The following is a 14,077-nucleotide window of genomic DNA, read 5'->3' on the forward strand; positions in this document are numbered from 1 at the left end:
CTGGTCGCGGGGAAACTCCCTGGTGATTTCTTAATTGGCACCATTTCTCCAATTTTATGCTGAATTTGGGTAATTTGAGAAATTCCTGAAGCATCTCCATGTAAAATCAGTCGCAGAGCCATAAAACGGAAACAGGCCCTTCAGCCCAACTTGCCCACACCGACCAACATGCCCCATCTACACAAGTCCCACTTGCTGGCGTTTGACCCATATCCCTCTAAACCTATCCTATCCATGTAGCTGTCTAAATGTTTTTTAAACATTGTGATAGTACCTGCTTTAACTACCTCCTCCGGCAGCTCATTCCATACACCCACCACCCTTTGTGTGAGAAAGTTGCCCCTTAGGTTCCTATTAAATCATCCCCTGGTGTGTCTCTTTTCATGTAACACCATTGAATTAATATCAGATATAAATGCAAGTTTAGAAAAATGTCAGTAGAATATACCTTCTATCTGCTATCATGTTATATATCAATTGTAAATAATACTTCTGCATTGTGGTATAAACAAGTATAATTGTATGTTTAAGAACAGAGTATACTGTGTCTTATGACTTGTTGTACCAAGTACTGCCATTGATTATGTGTAACTGGTTTTAGTAAAGGATAATATGTTTATAGTTCTAACTCTAATTTAATTGTGCAAGTGGCAAAACAAAGTTTAGTTAAGTTAAATTAAGCTTAGTTTAGTTTAGTTTAGTTTATTATTATTGTCACGTGTACCAAGCAACAATTAAAAGTTTTTTTGTTGTGTGCTTTCCAGTCAGCGAAAAGGCTATATATGATTACAACCAAGCCATCCACAATGTACAGATACAGGATAAAGGGAGAGGAGATTAAGAAGAGCATATTTAGAGTAAGAAATGCCACTGTTGAAGTAACCTTTTGAAAGAGTGTTGCAATTGTAATCATATCATATCATATATATACAGCCGGAAACAGGCCTTTTCGGCCCTCCAAGTCCGTGCCGCCCAGTGATCCCCGCACATTAACACTATCCTACACCCACTAGGGACAATTTTTACATTTACCCAGCCAATTAACCTACATACCTGTACGTCTTTGGAGTGTGGGAGGAAACCGAAGATCTCGGAGAAAACCCACGCAGGTCACGGGGAGAACATATAAACTCCTTACAGTGCAGCACCCGTAGTCAGGATCGAACCTGAGTCTCCGGCGCTGCATTCGCTGTAAAGCAGCAACTCTACCGCTGCGCTACCGTGCCGCCCTTAATGAATAATAGCAGGACCACTTCCGGGACCAGCACGCAAAGAGTTGCCCGGCTTTGGAGCACAGAAGCCTTTGAAGAGGTGATAATCCAAAAGACATAGTGTTTGACGATGAACTCTGTTCAGAACTTCTTTAACACCATTGGGAAGAAGGTACAGGAGTCTGAGAACCATGACCACCAGGTTCGACAGCAACTTCTTTCCAACAACCATCAAATTCTTGAACACTTCACTCCACTATCCACCACCTCAGCAACTAGAATCTTCAATGGATCCTGTCTTTGATTACACTACATACTTTGGTTTTAGATTTTTTAGATTTAGATTTAGAGATACAGCGCAGAAACAGGCCCTTCGGCCCACCGGGTCCGCGCCGCCCAGCGATCCCCACACACCAACGCTATCCTACACCCAGTAGGGACAATTTTTACATTTGCCCAGCCAATTAACTTACATACCTGTACGTCTTTGGAGTGTGGGAGGAAACCGAAGGTCTCGGAGAAAACCCACGCAGGTCACGGGGAGAACCAACAAACTCCATACAGACGATGCCCTAATTATCTTACCTTGTATTACTATTATTAATTTATTGAAGTGGGACACAGGTGTCAAGCAAAGCCAAAGAAGCGGGACACGTGTCAAGCAAAGTTTTCTTTATTCCTCAAGCACCAGACAGCTCCCCAAACCCCCAGCCAGTTCAACTCCCCCTGGAACACCACACCCAACTGCCCCTCCTTCCCATTCCAAGTTCCGTGATCCCACCCCCCCGAGCCGAGGATTCGCACCACGCGTGGCTCACCACCAGGGACCGCCACAGGACCCCCCCCCCTCCCAAGAACCAGAGGCACGGAACCAAACGGGAAGACGAACGAGGCGTTACCCCCTCACGTCAACTAAAAGTGATTGCACCCGCAGGAAGTCGGCGCCCAGCAACGGCTGGGACACGTCTGCAACGGTGAAAGGCCAGGTGAAGTGGCAAGAGCCAAAGATAAGCGGAATTGTGCGGATGCCGTACGTTTGTATGGTGCTGCCATTCGTGACAGTTAACGAGAGCCCTCACATCCCAGAATGAGTGTCCAACCCCGATGGGGGCAAGATGCTGACTGCCGCCCCTGTGTCCACCAGGAATCGTCGTCCCGAGCGCCGGTCCCGTGCATATAAGCGGCGTATCTGGCCGACCGCCAAGGTGATTACTGGCGGCCAGCCCCGGCATTTCCCGGAAACGAACAGAGCGAGCGGCATTGGCGGGCCACGGAACCCCGGCGTTGGTGGTAGAAGCACCACTTATTCTGCTTGTTCATACCAGCTTCTCCCGGAGCAAGAGACTCAGCTGAGCCCCCGGTGGGCACGGCCCCAGGTCATTGTGCCCTTGAAGGCGCTGTCGACACACGATCGAGCGAACTTCCGCCCTGCCACCTGGCCAGCCACAGCTCGTCTGTGCATTCCTCTAGCTGCAGGAGGTCATCGAAGCTCGCCCCTGAGAGGAGCAGGCAGATGTTGTCAGCCAACTGCTCTAGGAAGGCGTACTCAAAAAGTTAGCAGGGCTGGTGGCCATCCATGAGTGTGAGCATTTCGCTCATGAGGACCGATGACTTATGGTAGCTGAGCCCGCCCAGGTGCAGGATCCGCGCCGCTCGCTCCAGGCTGCTGAGCCCGAAAGTGCGGAGGAGCAGGGCCTCAAGGCCTTCGTATTTGTTGGCCGCTGGCGGCTCGCGCAGGTAAGGCACCAACCGACCGGCCGTCTCCTGGTTGAGTGTGCTGACGACACAGAAGTAGCGGGTGTCATCGGCTGTAATCCTGCGGATGTGGAACTGAGCTTCCGCTTGCAGGAACCACACCTGGGGCTGTGATATCCAGAAGACCAGCAATTTAAGTGTGACCACGTTTTGTTGGGCCTGGTCGGTGGCAACGGCAGGCCGAGCGCTGGCGGCATCCATTACTGCGATCCAAAATACCTATTTTGGACCGTCGGGGTCACCAATGAAGCGGGACACGAGTGTCAAGCAAAGTCAAAGAAGCGGGACACGTGTCAAGCGAAGTTTTCTTTATTCCCCATACAGCTCCCCAAACCCCCCAACCAGTTCAACTCCCCCTGGAACTCCACCCCTCTCCATTCCAAGTTCCATGACCACACCCCCCGAGCCGAGGGTTCGCACCACGCATGGCTTACCACCAGGGACCGGTACATTATTGTATTTGTATATATAATCTGTGTGTTATTATGCTAAACTGTAGCAAGTAATAATTTCATCGCTGCATTGCCAGTACATTTGACAATGAAACACTCTTGATTCTTTACTCTCCCGACCCATTAGAAATCCGTTCAGGCTCCTTCTTAACAACTGAACATTTTCACAGTGTTGAAACAAAGAACTGCCGATGCTGGCTTATACCAAAGATAGACACAAAGTGCTGAGGTAACTCAGCAACATCTCTGGATAAAAAGGATGGGTGATGTTTTATCATATCATATCATATCATATCATATATATACAGCCGGAAACAGGCCTTTTCGGCCCTCCAAGTCCGTGCCGCCCAGTGATCCCCGTACATTAACACTATCCTACACCCACTAGGGACAATTTTTACATTTACCCAGCCAATTAACCTACATACCTGTACGTCTTTGGAGTGTGGGAGGAAACCGAAGATCTCGGAGAAAACCCACGCAGGTCACGGGGAGAACGTACAAACTCCTTACAGTGCAGCACCCGTAGTCAGGATCGAACCTGAGTCTCCGGCGCTGCATTCGCTGTAAAGCAGCAACTCTACCGCTGCGCTACCGTACCGTGAGTTAGGGCCTGCCTGAAGAAGAGTTCCAACCTGAAATGTACCTCGTCCTTTGTCTCTAGAGATGCTGCCTGACCCACTGAGTTACTCCAGCATTCTGTGTCTATTTTCAAAGTGTTAATACTTAATGAAACTTGAACATCTTTCTGACAGTATATTTTCGACTGAGTTGCTCACCTCTCTCACCTTTCGTAGCATAGGCATTTCTCCAGTCCAAGCAAAATTCAGAGAATAAGGTGAATTTTGGAGGACTATGATCTGGTGATGTACAATGTACTCACTAACTTTCTCGACACTCTTACATCTTTTCTATTGTTTTATCTGCATCCATAAGAGATTTAATTAATAGATAGGTAAGAATACTGAACTAAACCTAAGATTATAAAACTAGTCATTATTCAAAATCAAAGATTCAATTGAATGGATATGATCTTAATTCACTTCATCAATAATAAACTAACTGTGCTGAAGTATGTTAAATAAAGTTTTGTCTTTCTATTATGGAAGACATATTAATTTCTATTATATTTATAAAGTTTAATGTAGCAATAGGAAAATAGCGCCAATCAATTCAAATTTAATTCAATTCAATTCACGTAGCAGACTTCATGGGCTGAATGGCCTAATAATACTCCTATGTCTTATGGCCTTAATGAAGTCAAGAGATTTAAAAAATGACCATTGATCCCAATGTGAGGAAAGATAAAAAATCTTCACTCAATGGCATGTAACAAAGTAGTAGAAAACAGAAAGCAAAATAGGGAAGTGTCGGTAATGATGTGGGACCAATTTAAGCTGTCAACACAGAGGAGAACATGCCTCACCAACACTGCAACTGGAGCAGATGCAACAAAATATGTGGATAAGAATAGTTTTGTTGGTTAAATCTATTTGGATTTTTGCAAAGCGCTCAGTAACATAATGTAAAGGAGCAAAGGCATGTCGGAGTTCAGAAATACACAAAGAGAGCCTATATAAAAACATAGAAAATAGGTGCAGGAGTAGGCCATTCGGCCCTTCGAGCCAGCACCGGAATTAGGGAGGATAAGGGGGGTTGAGGGGGATGGAATGGGGGGGAGGAGAAGGGGGAGGGGAAGGAGGCAGGGGGAGGGGGGCAGGGGAGGAGGGAGGGGGGAGGGATGGAGGAGGGAGGGGGAAGGAGGGGGAAGGGAGGAGGGAGGAGGGAGGGAGGGGGAAGGGAGGGGGAGGAGGGGGAGGGAGGGGGGAGGGGGGGGAGGGGATGGGAGGAGAGGGGGAGGAGGGGGAGATGAGGGAGGGGAGAGAGGGGAAGGGTGGGGGGGGTGGTGGGAGGGATGGGGAGGGGGAGGTGGGAGGGGTAGGAGGAGGGTATGGGAGGGGAGGGGAGGGGAGGGGAGGAGGGGGGGGAGGGTGAAGAGGGGGGGGGGAGTGGGAGAGGAGAGGGTGCTGCACCAATGCAGAAGGGTTTGGGTCCAACGGGTCCACTTGGTCTAGTCCGATCATTAAAATAGAAACCAATGACTTGGGTTTAATGTCAAGGAATGGTGGTGAAAAATACTTAACCATTTCAGTTTTATTATCACTATCACTAAACACTAAATTAATTTCTTTCCTCCCAATTTAATTGAGTCGATATTCGTGCCCAGTTCTGAATCCCACATTCTGTCAGGGATATGGAGAACTAGAGAATGTACTAGGTGGGTTCATAAAGATGATAACAGAACAGTGAGAAAAAAACATAAGGCTGAGCAGGTGAGGATCTTCATGTATGAGTGACCTTTAGGATAATGACAAACTTTCACTCAGCATATCAAAACTCTTGAGACAATTCTGTTCTACCATTAGACCGCTCAAATGGCACAACACAGGAATGGAATCCCACGGATATAATACAATATAATACAATACAATACAATATATCTTTATAATAAGATTTTGTAACAGTTAGGATAACAAAATCATCCTCCCCTCTGTTATAAGTCTTCTGAACAGTCCTTCCACATTAAGCTTGAGTACAGTCCCGACTCTCCAACCTACATCATTGCGGACATTGGATATTTTCTATGGAACCGTTACACTACAATGTTCTGTGAAACGTTCTGTACTCTGGTAACTTTCTCTTCACTCTACCTGGACTTGTGTTTGGCTTGATTGCATTCATTTATCATCTTACCTGTTTTGTTTGCTTTGCATGACAATAATAAACCTAAAACCAAACCTAAACATAAGAAATCTGCCCCTGGGCTATTCACTTTAATGAGAAAAAGAGGTAGGGGACAGAAATATTACAACAATGGGTGATGCAGCGGTAGAGTTACACCACAGTGATCCAGGTTTGATCCTCACTCTGTATGGAGTTTGTACATTCTCCCTGTGACCATGTCAAGTCAAGTCAAGTCAAGTCCATTTTATTTGTATAGCACATTTAAAAACAACCCACGTTGACCAAAGTGCTGTACATCTGATTAGGTTCCAATGGAAAAAAAAAAGAAACATACAGTAGCACGCAAACAGTTCACAGCGCCTCCTCAATGAGCCTCAAACGCTAGGGAGTAGAAATAGGTTTTGAGCCTGGACTTAAAGGAGTCGATGGAGGGGGCAGTTCTGATGGGGAGAGGGATGCTGTTCCACAGTCTAGGAGCTGCAACCGCAAAAGCGCGGTCACCCCTGAGCTTAAGCCTAGGCCGCGGGATAGTGAGTAGCCCCAAGTCGGCCGACCTGAGGAACCTGGAGTTAGAGAGGGGGGTTAGAAGATTTTTGATGTAGGGGGGGAGTGTCCATTTAGGGTTTTATACGTGTAGGTGTTCTCCTGGTGCTCCTATTTCCTCCCACATCCGAAAGACGTGCAGGTTTGCTGGTTACTTGCCTTCTGTAAAATCTTTCCTAGTATGTAGTTTGGAAACAGTGTGTGGGGATCACTGGTTGGCGCAGACTCGGTGGGCCGAAGGGCTTGTTTCCACGCTGTTCCTCTAAACTACACTAAAATGATTTCCTTCCTCCCAATTTAATTGAGTTGATATAAATGCATGTAATTGTACTTAATTTCTTCTCAGGTTTATAAATTTACATGAGGAAAATACATCTTTAATCTCAACGTTTGAATTTTTAATGTGAATCGAATGGAACATTCAATTTTCTTGACAGGTTTGGCAGCTGAGTCTCAACAGAGTCTCTTTTTCTCCTTGGTTCCTTTGCCAGAACTAAGTGGCAGAGAACTTAACAGGTTGCAGGGAGCTATCTAACCAATTCAGGCAGCAGGATTTTCCTTTTAACATATTGATTGCTTGCCTATTACTGCCAGGGACAAAGGTGGACCCGGCGTGGGGGGGCTTCCGTGAGGGAGGGGGGAAGAACAAAGGAGGACTCGGCTGTGAGGAAAGAGTGGAGGGGAGAAGAACAAGGAACAAGGGTGGACCTGGCACGGGATACTTTGTAACTTTGTTTGCCCCCCTTTATCTGGTGACCACTGCATACCTTGGGTTTGCACGCAGATTGTCACTGTGACTTCTCACATGCAACAATAAAGTATAAAGTATTAAATTCAATTCAAGTCAATTCAATTCAATTCATTTCGATTGAATTCAATTCAATATTCACAGCTGTCTCCTGCCTAATGCAACAGTACGCTGCACATTGGCAGAGTTTCTTGGAATGAAACCGAGTCGGTAAATATTTACATTCTCTTCCATTTGAGTGGTATTAATAATCCTTTTGTGGGCTAAATTCCACACTGAAAGTGGGTTCAATGCTACTCCGGATCTCCACAGGAGAAATAAAGGCTCTGTGTCCTAGTTTTAATGGACTGCTGGAAATTAAACATCAAACCCTGTTAACTCTGATCGAAGAATATGAACGCGCAAGGAACTGCAGATGCTCGAATCTTGAGAGAAAACAACAAAGTGTTGAAGGGGCTTAATGGGTCAGGCAGCTTCTATGGAAGGGATAGATAGACCACATTTTAGATCAGGACACTTCTTCCAACTGATTGTAATTGGGGGGAAAAAGCTGTAAAAGTGATGATGGCAGCTCAAAGCCTCACAAGTGTGAAGTAGATGGAGGTGAGGGGTGGTTAATTGGCAGATTTAGTTTTAGTTTAGTTTAAAGATACAGCTTTGAAGCACTTCTTCCCCCCCCCCCCCCCCCCCCCCCGAGTCCATGTCGACCAACAATTTCCCATGGACTAGATCTATCCTACACACTAGGGACAATTTACAGAAGCCAATTAACCTACAAACCTGCACGTCTTTGGAATGTGGGAGGAAACTGGAGCACCCGGAGAAAACCCACACAGTCACAGGGAGAACGTACAAACACAGGCAGCTCCCATAGTCAGTATTGAACCCGGGTCTCTGGTGCTGTAAGGCAGCAACTCTATTGTACCTTACAGTCACTGATTCTGGGGGTGTAGCCAGGGAGACAGCAGGGGTATGAGATGGCAGTGAGCACCAATTTCTCAGAGGCAAGTAACAAAGGTTATTAACTATTGTCCTTGCTATTTCTCCACCTTTCACTTCTTCGTGGATTGAGGCAAGATTGGAAGTAGCTCCGCCTTAGAAGTGTAGTAATCAATAAAATTACGTACCATGAATTACACCCCAGGCGATATGCTTTATTAATAACTAAGACCTTCAAAATAGTATTGCGGGAAACTCCAGGCAAAAAATGCTAATGTCATTAAATGACAGGGGTTGTTTGCAAAAAAAGAAAGAATTGGCGAAGAAATAGAAAGCGATAGAAAGCGATGATAGAAAGCAGTGGCGCAGTGGGTAGAGTTGCTGCCTCTTAGCTCCAGAGACCCGGGTTCGATCCTGACTCTGGGTGCTGTCTGTACGGAGTATGTACGTTCTCCCTGTGACCGCGTGGGTTTCTTCCGGATGTTTACTCCCACATTTCAGATGGCACCCACATGGCAGATGCAGTTTAATGTGGATAAATGAGGTTATCCACTTTGGTGGTATGAACAGGAAGGCAGATTATTATCTGAATGGTATCAAATTAGGAAAAGGGGAACAACAAAGAGATCTGGGTGTCCTTGTTCATCAGTCACATAAAGTTAGCATGCAGGTACAGCAGGCAGTGAAGAAAGCTAATGGCATGTTGGCCTTTATGACAAGAGGAGTTGAGTATAGGAGCAAAGATGTCCTTCTGCAGTTGTACAGGGCCGTAGTGAGACCGCATCTGGAGTACTGTGTGCAGTTTTGGTCTCCAAATTTGAGGAAGAACATTCTTGCTATTGAGGGAGTGCAGTGTAGGTTCACTAGTTTAATTCCCAGAATGGCGGGACTGTCATATGTTGAAAGACTGGAGCGACTAGGCTTGTATACACTGGAATTTAGAAGGATGAGAGGGGATCTTATTGAAACATATAAGATTATTAAGGGATTAGACACGTTAGAGGCAGGAAACATGTTCCCAATGTTGGGGGAGTCCAGAACCAGGGGCCACAGTTTTAGATTAAGGGATAGGCCATTTAGAACGGAGATGAGGAAAACCGTTTTCAGTCAGAGAGTTGTGAATCTGTGGAATTCTGTGCCTCAGAAGGCAGTGAAGGCCAATACTCTGGATGCTTTCAAGAGAGAGCTAGATAGAGCTCTTAATGATAGCAGAGTCAGGGGGTATGGGGAGAAGGCAGGAACGGGGTACTGATTGTGAATGATCAGCCATGATCACATTGAATGGCGATGCTGGCTCAAAGGGCCGAATGGCCTATTCCTGCACCTATTGTCTATTGTCTATTGTACCTCGGTACCCATAACAGTAATAAACTAAACTAAACTAAAGTGTGCTCAAAAATTCAAAGGCGTGTGTGTTTGTAGTTTAATTGGCCTCCGTAACTTTCCGCTAGTATGTAGGATGTGAAAGTGGAATAACATAGAACTCATGTGAACGGAAGATTGATGGTCGGCATGGACTGATCAGTCTGAAGAAGGGTCTCCACCCGAAACATCACCCATTCCTTCTCTCCCGAGATGCTGCCTGACCTGCTGAGTTACTCCAGCATTTTGTGTGTACCTTCACCTAGTGTGAACATTTTGTGTGTACCTTCACCTAGTTAGTACACAGGTGTCGGCATGTTTTGGCGCCGACAAAGTTACAAAAGTTCAATAGAGTTAAAAATAATGACTACAGGCAATTCCTTGAATGACATTAGGCCATGAGTGCCCCTACATGTGGACATGCTTCCATTAAGTCATATGTCTTATGAGCACCTTTGTGTACTTACAAGCACCTTTGTGTACTAGCAGAATGAGAATGCTTCACGGTAGCGCAGCGGTAGAGTTGCTGCTTTACAGCGAATGCAGCGCCGGAGACTCAGGTTCGATCCTGACTACGGGTGCTGCACTGTAAGGAGTTTGTACGTTCTCCCTGTGACCTGCGTGGGTTTTCTCCGAGATCTTCGGTTTCCTCCCACACTCCAAAGACGTACAGGTATGTAGGTTAATTGGCTGGGTAAATGTAAAAATTGTCCCTAGTGGGTGTAGGATAGTGTTAATGTACGGGGATCACTGGGCGGCACGGACTTGGAGGGCCGAAAAGGCCTGTTTCCGGCTGTATATATATGATGATATGATGATATGATAATGCAACTCAACTTGAAGCTCCTGTACGAAAAGACAGTCATCTTTAGAACGCCATATTGGACAACAGTGTTTGTGGTTCATTAGAAACACTATACTCCACAATTCTTACAATATCTAGCCATTCATGGCATTCAAAAGCAATAAAGTTACATATGATGGTATAAAAGAGTGGAACCACCACTATGGAAATTTGAGGCGGCACAGCGTCGCAGCAGGTAGAGCTGCTGCCTCACAGTGCTTGAGACCCGGGTAGGATCGTGATCTTGGATGCAGTCCGTATGGAGTTTGTATGTTCTCCCTGTGACCACATATGTTTTCTCCGGGTGTTCTGGTTTCCTCTCATATCCCCAAAACGTGCAGGTTTGTGGGTTAATTGGCCCCTGTAAATTGCCCCCAGTGTGTAGGGAGCGGATGTGAAAGTGGGATAACATAGAACTAGTCTGAACGGATGATCGATGGTTTGCGTGGACTCAGTGGGCCACAGGTCCTTGTGATGTTTGGTGGACTGTGTGGGGTGGGAGGACCCGTTGCTCCTCCTGTGCAGCAGGAGGCGCTGCACAGGACAAAGGGAGATGTTTTGTACATAGTTATCTTGGCTGTACACAGTGTGGAGTGTGCAGACAGATCGTGTGGTTGCAGCCATTTTAGTTGTCTTGCTGCCAGCATTGAGGTACTGAAATAAAAACTTCTATTGTACCTTGAGGACTCCCAAGTTTTATACAGACATAGAACAAGAACATGAAAGTCCTGTATCTGTGATCGATGGTTGGCATGGACTTGCTGAGCCGAAGTGCGTGTTTTCATATTGTATCATTAAACTAAGCTAAACTAAACTAAAATGGATATGAAAAAGGGGAAACACTATCACAAATGAACAGTACAATCACAAAGGGCAAAGTACAAATTCTTCGCCACGTTAAAGTGTTAACCCCGAACAAATTTACGAAGAAGTGAAGTGGCTTGATAATTTAGATGGGAAAAAAACTGTTGGTGATTTGGGTGCTCAAATATTTGAAGACAAAAGCATGATAGTCAAAGCGTAGAATTTGTTGCAGGTGGAGGGCGATTTGACAGACTTAAAGCAAGGGCTCGTCTGTGTATCATTACTGTAAGCATAGATGTCTGAAGAAGGGTCTCGATACGAAACGGCACCTATTCCTTTTCTCCAGAGATGCTGTCTGACCCGCTGAGGTACTGCAGGTTTTTGTGTCTTTCTTTGGTTTAAACCAGCATCTGCAGTTCCTTCCTGCACATTACGATACGATACGATACGATACAATACAAAATGATAGAACTTTATTTATCCCAGGAGGGAAATTAATCTGCAAACAGTCATAAAAACACAAAATATGTGAAACATGAAATTAAAGTGACGAGTGGAAAGGATTGAGGATGTGCAAAGATTAGGGGGGGAGGGGGAGGGAAGTCAGTCTCAGTCTACCCCATGACAGAAGGGAGAGGAGTTGTACAGTTTGATAGCCACAGGGAAGAAGGATCTCCTGTGGCGTTCTGTCCTGCAGTCCGTTATTGAAGGTACTCCTCAGGTTGACCAGTGTGTCATGGAGGGGGTGAGCTGTATTGTCCATGATGCTCGGCAGTTTGAGGAGCATCCTCCCCTCCAAGACCACCCCCCGTTACTACATGTGTACTGTTTAACTTCAGCAACCGATCACTTATTGTACCACCGTGGAGTTCTTTTCTAATTACACGATGCACTAACTTCTTGTTTTCTTTGTACAGTTTTTTTCAATGTTACTCTCTTGCAGAATTTTGGGGTAATTAATGCATAACATTTGTTTTTGTGTGGTATCTGCATCTCTGTGGCCGTGATGCTGCTGCAGGCAAGATTTTAATTGTATCCGTACCTCATCTGTACCTGTGCACATGACACTAACTTTACTTGGATAGGCACAAAAAGCTGGAGTAACTCAGCTGGACAGGCAGCATCTCTGGAGAGAAGGAATAGGTTACATTTTGCGTCGGGACGGTCCTTCAGATTTACCCATTCCTTCTCTCCGGAGATGCTGCCTGTCCCGCTGAGTTACTCCAGCATTTTGAGTCTATCTTCGGTGCAAACCAGCATCTGCAGTTCCTTCCCACATAATTAAACTTGACTTGATTTGACCTACTCTGGGAGTTTCATGTGACATGGAGTTTCATTGCACCTTGGTGTACATGACAATAAACTAATCTGAATCTGAATCACATTAAAGTGAAACTGGAAGCTGCAAGCATGACTGTATAGCAGTGAGTATATTTCCTAATCCATTGGCTCAGATAATTAGGGAGGGGGGGAGGGTTATTGTGCTGGACAACTGTTCAATGTGGATGAGACTGGATGACATTGTAAATGTGTGCCTGAACATACATACTGTATATTACAAGGGGGTAAAAAGACTGCTTCAGGAGACAAATCCTGAAAAGGGATATCGACCCCATAGCTTGGAGGAAGCGCTGTGGCAGATTGCAAACTTAATTCTCTGCGTGTTTGTCTATTCGAGAACCCTTGAGCTCTGAAATGAATTTGGAAGGCATCCTTCGCAGTCATCTGGGAGTCCAACAAAACGGCGCGTGATGTTGGCCACTTTTTAAGACACTTTTGTTGGACTCTCAGATGACTACAATGGATGCCGACCAAATTCCTTTCAGAGCTCAAGGGTTCTCGAATCTTATGATTCCTTTTGTTCCTCAGATAGAGAAATCCATTGCTTCCAAGAATTTGGTATTCAGGATTTTTATTTGGGTCTTGATTGTGCCTCCAGGATGAACAATTTGGTTTTCATCCAAATGCCAATGTTGCGTGCTTGCTCCTGAACACATCGCCCATTCTCCACCCAATACATCAAGGAGCAATTGGATTTTTGAAAACACACCATCTCTTTTGTGAGGCAAGAGGTTCAGAAGTGTGAAAACGCATTCTTCCAGATTCAGGGGCAGTTTCTTCCCAGCTGTTATCGGGCAACTGAACCATCCATCCTATCACCAACAAGAGAACAATCCTGACCTACCATCTACCTCATTGGAGACCCTCGGACTATCTTTAATTGGACTTCACTGAACCCTATCTTGCACTGAACATTATTCCCTTTATCCTATAACTGTGCATTGTGGACGACTTGATTGCAATCATGTACTGTATAGTCTTTTCGCTGACTGGATAGCACGCAATTAAAAATACTTCACTGTGCCTTGGTACACGTAACAATAATAAACAAAACTAAGCAAACCATTTTCTCAAGCTATTAAAGTAACCCATGCAGCCGAAGAGTTTAAGGTAATTTTGGAAGTCGTACAAAATTTATGATGCATGAAGAATATCACAGATGCTTGAGCTGAGGTGAATGAAATGACTTTGTTCATGATCTCCCAGGTCTTTTTTATCCAAGACGGTAGAGGAAGTGAAGAAAGTTAGTGCCCCTGGGTGATTAACGTCAGCTTGAGATGAATGAATTACTGACATGCTTGAGTTTCATGCTGAAGGACTAGGCATTGAAGAA

Source organism: Rhinoraja longicauda, chromosome 15 (assembly GCF_053455715.1).
Source record: "Rhinoraja longicauda isolate Sanriku21f chromosome 15, sRhiLon1.1, whole genome shotgun sequence".
NCBI classification, from domain to species: domain Eukaryota; kingdom Metazoa; phylum Chordata; class Chondrichthyes; order Rajiformes; family Arhynchobatidae; genus Rhinoraja; species Rhinoraja longicauda.